The following is an 11,948-nucleotide window of genomic DNA, read 5'->3' as shown; positions in this document are numbered from 1 at the left end:
CTTGTATTTGTCCACTTGATGACAAGGTTGCAACTGGGACATTTAAAATTTAAATTGGGTGTCAAACAACAACAAAGCAGTCACCCGCCACTTTTTTTTGGTAACCAGCTGAGGGATTGTCTGGAGAAATATAACCACTCTCAAATTCATAGATGGAGCTATGAATGCAAGGCCTGACCATGGATGAGATAAAAATGATAGTTTTGAAGCTATACAGCGTTTGTTTACAACCTACAACGCAGGGTATACACATACCTACAGGATGTAGATGGAGGTGCTGCACCCCCCCCTGGTTTTATGGGTGATGAATGGAGCATGTAGAAATATTTCTGTGAACATTTCCCATTGAGAGTTTTAAATGGCCGACAATAACGTACAGTCAAATACAATTAATTATCACTGATATCTTACTTAAGGAAGATTGGCTTGCTAGGTGGTAGGTTGGGGTTGCCAGGCGGGCGTATAACCAACACTTGCAACCCGAACGTTGCGAGTTCATATAAGATTTGAGGCAATTTTGACGAAAGTGCTTTTAGTGTTTTTGTTTGCTAATTGTTGTTGCTAATGCTTGTGCTAATACCTTCCCCAAACAACTTATCCTTGCCTTAACCACTAAAAGTTATTGCCTAACCCTGACCCCTCAAAGTTGTCTAACCTTACCCTAACCCTAAGCACAGTTCATGCCTAATACTGCCTAACCACCACTACATAGTTGCATTGCTCAAAGTACGATGTAGCGCTTTAGCTGAGCATGTTAGGGTGGCCTTGTGCTATTGTTACTGCATGCAGGTTTGAGACAGTGTTGAAATAATGTGTCATACTGTTTGGCATACGTCTGTATGAATATTATTTCAAAAAGTACCTTCCTTCGTCCAGATGAGGACAGAATATTAATCCTGCTCTGGGGACGTGCATCAAGCCACCTCAGATCTGACATTGTCTGACATTGATATTCATGAAGAGCACAGGTCATTTAGACCATGGCAGGGGAATCATGTAAAAACTGCAGAGCTGCACAATTGTCATGTAAGTGTTCTGAGACTGCCTGCGTCCCTTTGAGCAGGCAGTCAGTTGACAGGGGGTCAGTCTTGAGGAAATGTATTGCTTTGTCACTCTGACAATGTTTGGATTTGTAACCAGTGACTGCTGCAGAGAATTACCTTGCACTTGATTTGGTGGAAAGCATCAGATGCCTACAGTACTTTCATGTGAATATTTGCACATGCTGTTGTGACAGAGGCGCATTTAAGCAATGTTGTATCACTTACTAGCCAGAGCAAAGGATCTGTGGTCCAGTGCCGCATATCCTCCTAGTAGGCTATGACAGACAAAGGACCTGGGACTTTTCATAGACAAGAGTAAATGCATGTCTGACCACTGTTTAATATTCACAATGGTACAACAAATCTCTTGACCACTGTTGATAATCTGAATGCCTCAATGAATTACAGATCTTGATCAAAAATTCTCATACTGTCTGTTTCAGTGAATACACAAGCCCTTGATGCATCGACTGCATCTGGTGGTCTGTCATCTCTGTGTTTGCCTATTGTCTGACCATGGAACTTTCCCGCCTTTCATCTGCATTGGGGGCTTTCTCATGCAGTCACAGAGATGACCGCTGATCGTTGTTGATTTCAAAGTGATTTTGCCATGAATGGAAGGCAGTGTTAACAGGAAATGCCGAGGCAGGATTCAAGACTCTGTTCCAGAACCAGCCATAGACAAGATGGCGAGGGAATGGCGAGATGAGTGATGTCATGTCATCAGCTCTCTTTGTCTGTATTGATGATGGTAGAGCTAAGGATGTAATACAGTATGTCTTATGAAATACAATATCATGAAAGCAGAACATAACACGAAAATACAAATCCAAGAGAGCATTAGTTTGTGAGTTATTGTGTCTTATATACAAACTACCTTCAATTAAACCAAGACAAGACTACGGTACTCATTTTTGGAGTAGAAACATGGAAACTGTCCACACATTTTAAGTCACAGGCACTAAAGACAGAGCACCAGGTAAGAAACCTAGATGTCTTCTAAGATTCGGAGCTACATTTCGAACTACACATTAGGAGTGTGACCAAAACCGCTTGAGGAACAAGGTGTGGTGTTTCTCTCTCAGGCTGACACTGAAAGACTAATCCATGTTTCTATTCCGAGCAGGCTTGACTGTTGTAATGCTCTGCTGTCTGGTCTACCCAAGTTAGCCATTTGTATCAACTGCAAAACATACAGAATGCAGCAGCACAGGTACTGACCCAGACCAGATGGAGAGCACATTACACCAGTTTTAAAGTCTCTAGATTGGTTGCCTATTATTTTTAGAATAGATTTTAAGATTATTGTCCCTTCATGTCCATGCACCCCAGTACATCACAGACAAGACCAAGAGGCATTGAGAGGCAGCTTTTAGTTTATATGCCCCCAGCCTTCGGAACAGCCTGTCAGAAGATACGAGGGGGGGTTAGGGTTACATTGGGGGGGTGGGAACATTTTAAAAAGACATCTTAAAAAATACCGTCTTTCAGTTATTTTAGCACATCATTTTTACTACACCAGAGCCACTTGTATCCTTCCCCTTGCATGAATCACTCTCTGTTGTATTTGTTTGTTTTTATTTTTATTTTTATGAGAAAGCGCATTGTACTGCATCTGTGTTGCATTTAATTTGAACCAACATTATAATTTATACAGTTCAATAACAGAAATAACAGTAGACATACCATTTTACACAGCATTTATTACTTTAACTAGAGGGCCATTCTAATCTTTCTTAAAATGGAAAGATAAAATAAAAACAAAATGAAGTAAATATATTTGTTTGATTCACTCTCACATTAGTATGTTCCCTATACAGGTCCACAATCTGGTTCGTGTCTGCTGTTAACTGTTCTAAAATGGGAAGCTGTTTACAGTATGGCCGTGGTCGCTGTGGTCATATGGACTGGTGTGTCTGTTTTCAGTCACAGGCTGGAGACTGATCTGTTTTTGGTTTTCCCCTCAAACATGACTTATGGTTCCCATTGGCCAATGTTTACATGACCAGGAAGTTCCATGAAGGACCAGGTACCTGGTCTGCACCCAGACTGCCGGTGTAGTAATGTCAGACACTACTCTGGGTCAGATATCTATTTTTACAAGACAATTTCTCTATACAATTCTAGCAAAAAGGGTTTCAGTGGAGTTATACATATTTGAAGCTGTGCTAATGCTTAGGATCTAATAAGGTAATGGCTAGAACATTAGATCACTTCCACAGTGACCTTATAAAGGCTTATCTTAAAATGTTTTATTCAATCCTGTATCTTCTTGCATACTTCACAAGTGAGGTTTGTTGGGGAGGCATAACTTCAGTCTTTTAATTCCTGCTCATAACACTCACAATTTGTATTTTTCACTAAATATCAACCACTATAAATGAACTGTATCAACAATCCAAACATGAAAGAAGCCCTCATTTACACTCACTAATATAAACAGGCTTTGGTACGACTCATCTATTAGACATAGGGGGAAATGTCAGTTGGTGTCATCTAAACTGCTGTGGGCCTGTAGGAATTTATTTAAAGAAATGTTTATTCAGCCTTTATTTAACCAGGTAAGATCCATTGAGATCCACTGAGGTTACAACTCTTTTGCAAGGGCGACCTGGCAAGGAGGCAAAGCGAAGACACCAAGTGAAGGACAGCTGGCAGAGCCGGCCCCCGACTACCAAATTAAACTACAGACAAATACACTTATATAACACTCTCTATAGCACTACTGAAGGGAAGTGAATGTGACTCTAATTGTTGATCAGTATGTGCCCTCACTGTTTGTTTGTTGCCCAGCAGTGGAGAAGCTACACCGAGATCTTCAGCCCAGCAGCACGACAAGGAGTGAGGGACAGCTGACTACTGTAGCCAGACTACTGTTAGGAATAGCTAGGCTAGATAGGTGTCCCAATAGTCTTAAACAGCTGACTGTTATTTCTGCCTTAGTGTACTTCTAATGATGATAATGGATGAGAAAGTAATCAGCTTGACAGCATCCCTGTCCATCTAATGGTGGCCATGAAGAAATGGACACAAGTAATGGAAGCTACAAACATATTTTAGACTATCCAAATCGTTGGGTTATGGTATATAAGAACCACATGCCAAATGTCAAGGGCCATATACTGTACGCCATAGAAGGTGCAGTGACATCTAGGCAGTAGAATTTCATAGAAGTGTGAAGGCAAGCCCAACTGGTTCAAGTTTTTGACTGTTGCACAACTGTGACACAATATACAGTATAATGCCCATGGGGAAGTGACTGTAACTAGGTCTGATGATGGTGGAGGTGAGGGGCTTATCCCAAGTAGATGGAATCATAAATACATATTATACAATTTATCAAATCAAATATCAAACATCCCCAGCGTCATTGCTAGCTTGATTTAAATAAATGGATCTCAGACTGCAGGTCTACAATATGGAACATTTCCACACGTATGCATAGTTATAAGCCAAGGGCAGTGCTTCCTGACGACAGGGACTTATACTGTAGTTCAACAGCTCCCCAAAGTACTGTATCTAAGAATAAATGTGGAACATAAACAATTGTCCCATATTCATTAGGCCATGAGGGAAGGTACGGGTCAATCATATTGAAGGGGAAGACACTGGTGTTTTAGACTACAGTTTTCTACTAATTTATCACTGTGGTGCCCATTACTGTAACCCTTTGACAGTGTTTACCAACTCAGATAATCTTGGATAAAATGTTCAGTCTTACATAAAGAGTAAACCTTGGAGAGAGTTACACATTCAATTGCAGCGTGTAAAGACACACACCATGGTATGTCCCTATAAAGCTATGTTTCAACTAAACTTTTGAGGCAACTGTTTATCAACTTGAACAAAAAATGCTAGCTCATGCAGCCTTTTCCTCAGTGGTTGTATTTAGATTGTGGTGACAGCTACCTGTACTATCTGGGCCATGGTAAACTTTCTTGGGATAAGTTTACTCCTCTGGATCCTATAATCATCACAAGGCAATGTAACCTCCTGTGACTGAGAAATTATTTATTCTTGTCTTAGCCAAGGTACAAACAGGACGAGGTTGCTCTGAGCCAGCGTTTTATTTTTAGTCTAAATCTCACAACCCAACTATGTGTCTTACTTTATACTTTGAGAGTTTGCTCCTCTGTTTGGTTTGCATCCATATTAGAATCAATACTGTTAAAAACATTGTATGCTAATACTGGGGAACCAAAAAGGTAGATTGTGTTGAACCTTCCCTCTAATGACTGTGGTAATAATTTGTAAAACTTTTCCAACACAGTCTCTTAGCAAAACGTGCATTCAGTAACAATACAAGGCCACCATAAGTTGCTCATCAGCAAGTTACTGTAGCGTGGAATCTGCACCTTTAAAAAAAAAAGATGTGCTGGTTAGGCATTTTGAGTGGGTAAGGGTAAGTTGTCGGGGGAAGGTATTAGCAAACATGAGCATAAGAATTACAAAACACGAAAAGCAGTTGTCAAAATTGCCCCAAAGCCAACTTCAACTTGCAACTTTTGGGTTGCAAGTGTTGGTTATATGCCCCCTCTCCAACCCCAACTTACCACTTAGCAAATCAATGTTCCTTTTGTAGCCCTCTGCCGGTTGTTGTGTAAGGAATAATCAACAACGAGGTGTGCAGTTATAGGAAAATAATCAGCACTGTAGAGGTGTGAAGCCGCCCGAGGTGCAGCCGTTCAAGGATGTTCTCCTCCATGAAGTTGATTACTTTCCTATAACTGCAAACCTCGGAGTTGATTCTTATTGCAAGTCTTACCAATGGAGGTCCACGGGCGTGATGTGACACTTTATAATAAAAATAACTCTGCCGTTGTGAAACCATTGTCCCCCTCCTCCCCTGACTTTTCCTAAGTATATGTTCTTAACATAATAGCGTTATTACAATTTCAAAATTGTATCAACTGTAACAGTGACATAGACAGACTGACAATAAGTTATTTGCATGATCAAAGTGATTACATGTGAATAGAAGCCCACGCACCCAGCCTGTAAAGAACAGCCTTGTACCCTCCATCATAACTGTATGTCGAAACATAGGCTTATTACACTTGTTTTACTCAAGCCATAGTTTTGCTCTTGGTCTATTATCATTTTTCTCCATATGTGTGTTAATGTGTGTTAATTCAATGGTTACACTGTTACACTAAGGCCAAGAAATGGACGTCTCCGGAACTCACTCTGGGTACTTGGTTAGTAATGAGGGCCTAGGGCTTCTAGTGTTATACCATGTTGTTATACCAACAAAATCCATGTATAATTTATTTCTCGAAAATAAGTCATTGTCAATATGGTTTTGGGAAAGTTGTGTTACAACTAGATTTGTTTGTGCGTTTTGTTTCTAGGCACACTAGTTCATATCCAAGGGTAGGGTTAATGCTGTGTTTAATAGAGCATGCAGTATCGGTTTCAAATACAATGCAAACCAAATGGGATGGGGCTTTCTTTCTTTCTTTCCAGTATTTAACCCTACCTTTAGCAATGGCATGGCAATGAAGCAGCCTTGTGTGTTCAGCAAATTCGTCCTCCTGGCTCTGATACTGACAGCCCACTAGCCACCAAACCAAAAGTGGAGATACACTAGCAAAGCTAACTTCAGTGAGATAGCTAGCTAGTTAGCAAACCAACTGTGTGGGCTGTGCAAATAATTTACATCATGAGGAGCGCCTGTCAACACTTTTAAACTCGTAGCCAACCAGCTAGCTACTGTTGTTGTTAGCCAGCCTGATGTAACGAACGTTACATTATGTCCATCACTGCCAAGCACAAGCCACTATATAATATATGAGTGCCTGCAGGCTGTGATCACATTCCTCTTCTGCCCTCGTTAGACATTGGTGTACAATGTATCAAATGTAGGTTTGTGTGGTTGCCAGAGTTGGCTCCGTGACTTTGACAGTCGTGTGTATGCTGAGCACTGCTTCAATGTTTGGCGAATTGATTTAGAACAGGGAAGAGGCCTTTCGACCAATCACAATCAAGTACTCAACAAAGCCGTGGTATAATGCCTGATACGTGCATGCACACATGCTTAGCCGATGACTATCATGTGTAGCTGCATGTATCCTAAAAGTGGCTTGTCTGAACTATTCTTCATTAAAATGTTTCGTATAACCACATAAAATATCAAATTAACAAACTAAATAAACATAGTCGACTTAACGATGTAACAACACCCATAGTTATACCTGTGCATCGCATAGTCATTTTACTTGTGTGGCAAACATACACATACAAATACCTATAGTGAATGCCATTCATACAAAGAAGACATCCATTTGAATAGCAAATAGTAGTTAGTGCTGGTCTGAGTTGAGTGCTATGACATAAGTAAAAGGGGAGGAAAGTGAGGGTGGCATGTCTGTGAAAACAGAGAGAAAAAATACTCTTTGGAAGTAGAGGGGAAGGCGGGCTAATATGGGTCCCAGATGTCCATAGGGATTGCACACCAGACATCTGGAGGCTAAGATCGTAATGCCCTCTCACACAGATCTCAGATACTTCCTTAATCCTGGTGGATGTTTTTCTTGTCTGAGTTAAATCATTCCAAGTTGACCTTTTTATAATGCAGGTCTCCATAAGACAACCATTGGGTTTTGTGTTAAAACAAAATGCCAGACATACTATTGTCCAAATTACACAGTAAATGTAAATTCTGTAATGTAATAAAATGCATCACAAAATATGGGTGGCAGTTTCATCAGTGCAGTTCACAATGGCCAGATCTGTGTTGTCACTCATAATGGGTACAGTAGGGATCCTCTTGGGGGAAGCTGATCTCAAGTCAGTGCTTTGGGGCAGTTTGTCCCTGGAGCAAAAAACTGTCCTTGCAATTCCCACAACAGCAAATGGACAAGCTTAGTATCAATCACAAACATAATTACACAATTCCCCCATTACACTTAAGGTAATGTCTCTTAATTGGTCCCATTATTTGTTCCTTATATAGTATATAACGACTTTGCAGTTTAATTCACCTCTTGTTTAAGGTTGGCAGGAAGAACTGGTAGAAAGAAAAGGTACAGTGCTCTATGAGGGAAACGTGATTCAGAGCAAAGGCGTAAACAATGGGCAGATGTTGTATCTTGCTGCTAAGCCCCCTGAGCATTAAACTGGGTCTGGCAAAACTAATACTGTACCTCATGAAACATTAGGGGTCACACAGAAGGACACAGTCTTAAAATATTTAATGCTTTTCTCCACAGCAGCCTAATGTGAGAGGACAAGCCAGTGTACCAACCAAGATAGTTAGAATCAGGAAGTTGCGTTGTACTGTGAGTCGTGACAGAAGAAATGCTCTTTCTCACCTTACTACAGAACAATATAATTATCAGATGATTCACTTTTTTTATATACATTATTTTTTCATTGATATGGAAGTGCAATAGAAGAGGAAATTTAAATGTGTACAACTACACTATCTCATTCATCACTAAACTACACTAAGAGCACATGTGAACACATTGGGTGAATGCATACCTACACATTTAAAAAAAAAAAAAAAAAAAAGAATTACATTTTACATTTATGGCATTTAGCAGACGCCTTTATCCAAAGCGACTTACAACAAATACATTTGTTTAAGTGAGTGAATCATCTATCTAACAGTCATCATACGACAAAATAATCAATGCTCACACAAGGGTCCTTTGGCAGTCGTAATGCCAGAAGCCAATTCTTTTTTTCTGTTTTTTTTTTATTATTATTTATTAACAGGAGAGAACTTGTACAGGGGGGAAGTGGGGGTGAAGAGGTCTCAAGGGTTGGGGTTAGGGTTAGTACAGGGAGGGTCGTGGGGGTGAAGAGGTCTTAGGAAGGACTGTTAGGACTCATTTAATTCACATGTTGACATGTCAAGTACATATCACTTGTAAATGTTTGGCAGAAATGGCCTCAGGTGTATACTAATTACTAAGAATATGTGCTCTAGTTGCAGGGGCTACAATTAGGATAATCTCTTTCACACCTGTATCTGATTTAACATCCCATCCTCACTGTTGGTAGCAACTGAGCCTGGGAGTCCTGCTAATGCTACGTTCACAATCAGCCAGGCGCTCATGTCACTAATGAGGCTTGTTGTTTTGAGAGTGTATGGGAGGTGAAATAGATTGGGCCGAGGGTTGTGACAGGGTGCCACTCACCAGCGTTATTCGGCCACCGGCCAGTGGATCCTTTAGGGAGGGAGCGAAAGCACTGTCACTAAGTTCTTATCTGTTTTAGCATCGGGCAGAGATGTTCTTGAGGGCCATTACAGATATGGCCTGTGACAGTCCTATAACACACAAGGTCATTATCTAACACTGACTAATGATAGCTGGGTGTTATGTGGGTGCCTAGTCAGTCTGACCTCATTAATCATTTTGTGCGATTTCCTGCATAAAGTAATGTCCCCGAATCCATAAAGATGTTTCAAATAGGCAGTCAGTGTGACATACAGATATGTACGCGTCCGCTCTCCCCAGCAGCAGCGACGGCAGGAAGTTACAAAAAGGGAGAATGCCTATAACCAAGACTATGCAACCCGAACGTCGCAAGTTCGAATTGGCTTTGGCTTTGACAAAAGTGCTTTTAGGGTTTTGTATGCTAAGTTTTGTTGCTAATGTTAATGTTTGCTAATACCTTCTCCTGACAACTTACCCTTATACTCAAAGTTAAAGCTGCAGGTGTAATATGTAGCTTTTTTCCCTTGAAAATGTCTATAAAGAACCATGCTGAATCTTCACGTCACATGTAAACATCTTTACGGTTTCACACGGAGGTCACATGTAAACACGTTTTCTGGGTACATTATTTACGTACAATATTGTACAAATGATTTTTGAGATTACATTGGACTAGTACAATTGTGGCCTCATTTTGACACATTATGTGGTCTTACTGCGACACTTTACTTTCCATATTTGGGAAAACGAAAATCTCGCTCTCCAGCAAGATGGAGAGGATGGTTTTAATAATTGACCATACATATAAAAAAAATCAAAATCCAAAATGTTTGATTTGTGGTATTTCAGTTTATTTATATCCCATCCTCTATCATGTTCATGTCAGGGCTATGAACCTATAACCTCACTGCAGCACCTTCAGATTCAGTACATGCTAGGAGACTAGGCATTGGATGGCATATCTTGCCACTACCAACCCACCATAAAGCGCTTTAGACATGATTTCCTGCCATGTTACATATGTGTCCCTCCTTTCCCTAGGCTTCAATTCCCAGATCCATCACATGTTACCGGGCCTCTGACTGAGCTCACAGGATTCACGCCAATCACAGGGATGCTGAGTGCATGAAGTTCCTCCATGGGGAGATGCCTCATTGTTGCTGACGTGGCGTGGGATTTCCAACAGCTTGAACTGCTTAAAGCTTATAAATGATGATCCTAGAAAGGCACAGATCAGAACCGCCACAGCTATTATTTAATTATCAGAAAATCTATGATGTTAAATATTAAAGTGATATTGACATCCATTCTGCTTAAGTTAGACCATGGATTCAAATACAGAGGCACTTAGGGGGTTCTGCAAAAGCCTTTAAGTCACATGAGCACACACAGAGACAACATTGGTCATGTTCTCTGCTTCCACAGCCTTCCAACTGAGTGACTCTGCAAATTTTAATTTTCCACTCGAATAATCTTTGAATACTCATTCAGTTGTCATTCAAGCGAATCATGGATGGAAAAAAGTACCCCACTGAGCCATAATCTCAGTTAAGCTTGTTAATATACTCCACATATAGTCCTTACACTATCTCAAACACTTGGCAACGGTAGCTTGGTATATCAAGTCATAAGGGGACAGGAGACGGAGCTCTCATGGCGTCATTCAAATGAAACTGTAGAAATAATTATGTAAAGTGGTGTTTATTCATGCAATTCAGACACGCATATACATGACTATGTAAATCAGAATGCCATCATATATGTCCCTCAGTTGATTGGCTGTCTAGCTTTCATCAGTGACCGGTACAACAGCCAAAGCATCTGTTTGTTTTGCCTTATAGCAGTTATTACAACCTGTATACCATTTAAATAGCACATACATCCCTCTGTACTGTCATTTGTGGTGTTTCTTGATGTACAGTACCAGTCAAAAGTTTGGACACACCTTGCCAAGAGTGTGCAAAGCTGTCATCAAAGCAAAAGGTGGCTACTTTGAAGAATCTAGAATATAAAACATATTCTGGTTTGTTTAACACTTTTTTGTTTACTACATAATTCCATATGTGTTCCTTCATAGTTTTGATGTCTTCAATATTAATCTACAATGTAGAAAATAATAAAAATAAAGAAAAACCATTGAATTAGAAGGTGTGTCCAAACTTTTGACTGGTACTTTATATGGAGAAGTAGAGGGATTTTAGCTCCTCTTTGTTTTGTTCCTTGAGGGCCTGTGATTAGATAAGGCCTCCCTGAGGGTATTACAGTCTTTGTTCCTCTCTAAAAATGCAGCTGTCATTACTGGAATATGAGGCCCACCTGCGAAACATTAACCCAGCATTACAGCTGACAGCATTACAGAGACATGCCTTGCCTGCCTTCTTTTTGATGTGGCGTGTTCCCAAAAATTATGTCGGCACTGAGTTACAAGCACATGTGAGGAAGACGAATCCCTAATTTGGTGGTTGTGGGTATATTTGGGTGAAACATTATTATAAAGTTTCTAATATATAATTGCAATGAAGAAAGTTCGGATTTCTTATGGAGAATTCTGGTCACACACATCTTTTGTGAACAATTGTTTTTTCTTTTATTGAATACACAAAGTGATACACGGGACACAATTATATCGTAGCTTTAAAAAAAAAAAAAAGTTTTTTTCAGTAGCCATATAGCCCAAACCTACCATTGAGGTTACACCAAAACTTTTTCTTGGATTTGATACACATGAGATCATTCT

Source organism: Argentina silus (assembly GCF_951799395.1).
Source record: "Argentina silus genome assembly, chromosome: 11".
NCBI classification, from domain to species: domain Eukaryota; kingdom Metazoa; phylum Chordata; class Actinopteri; order Argentiniformes; family Argentinidae; genus Argentina; species Argentina silus.
This window is presented reverse-complemented; position numbering follows the sequence as displayed.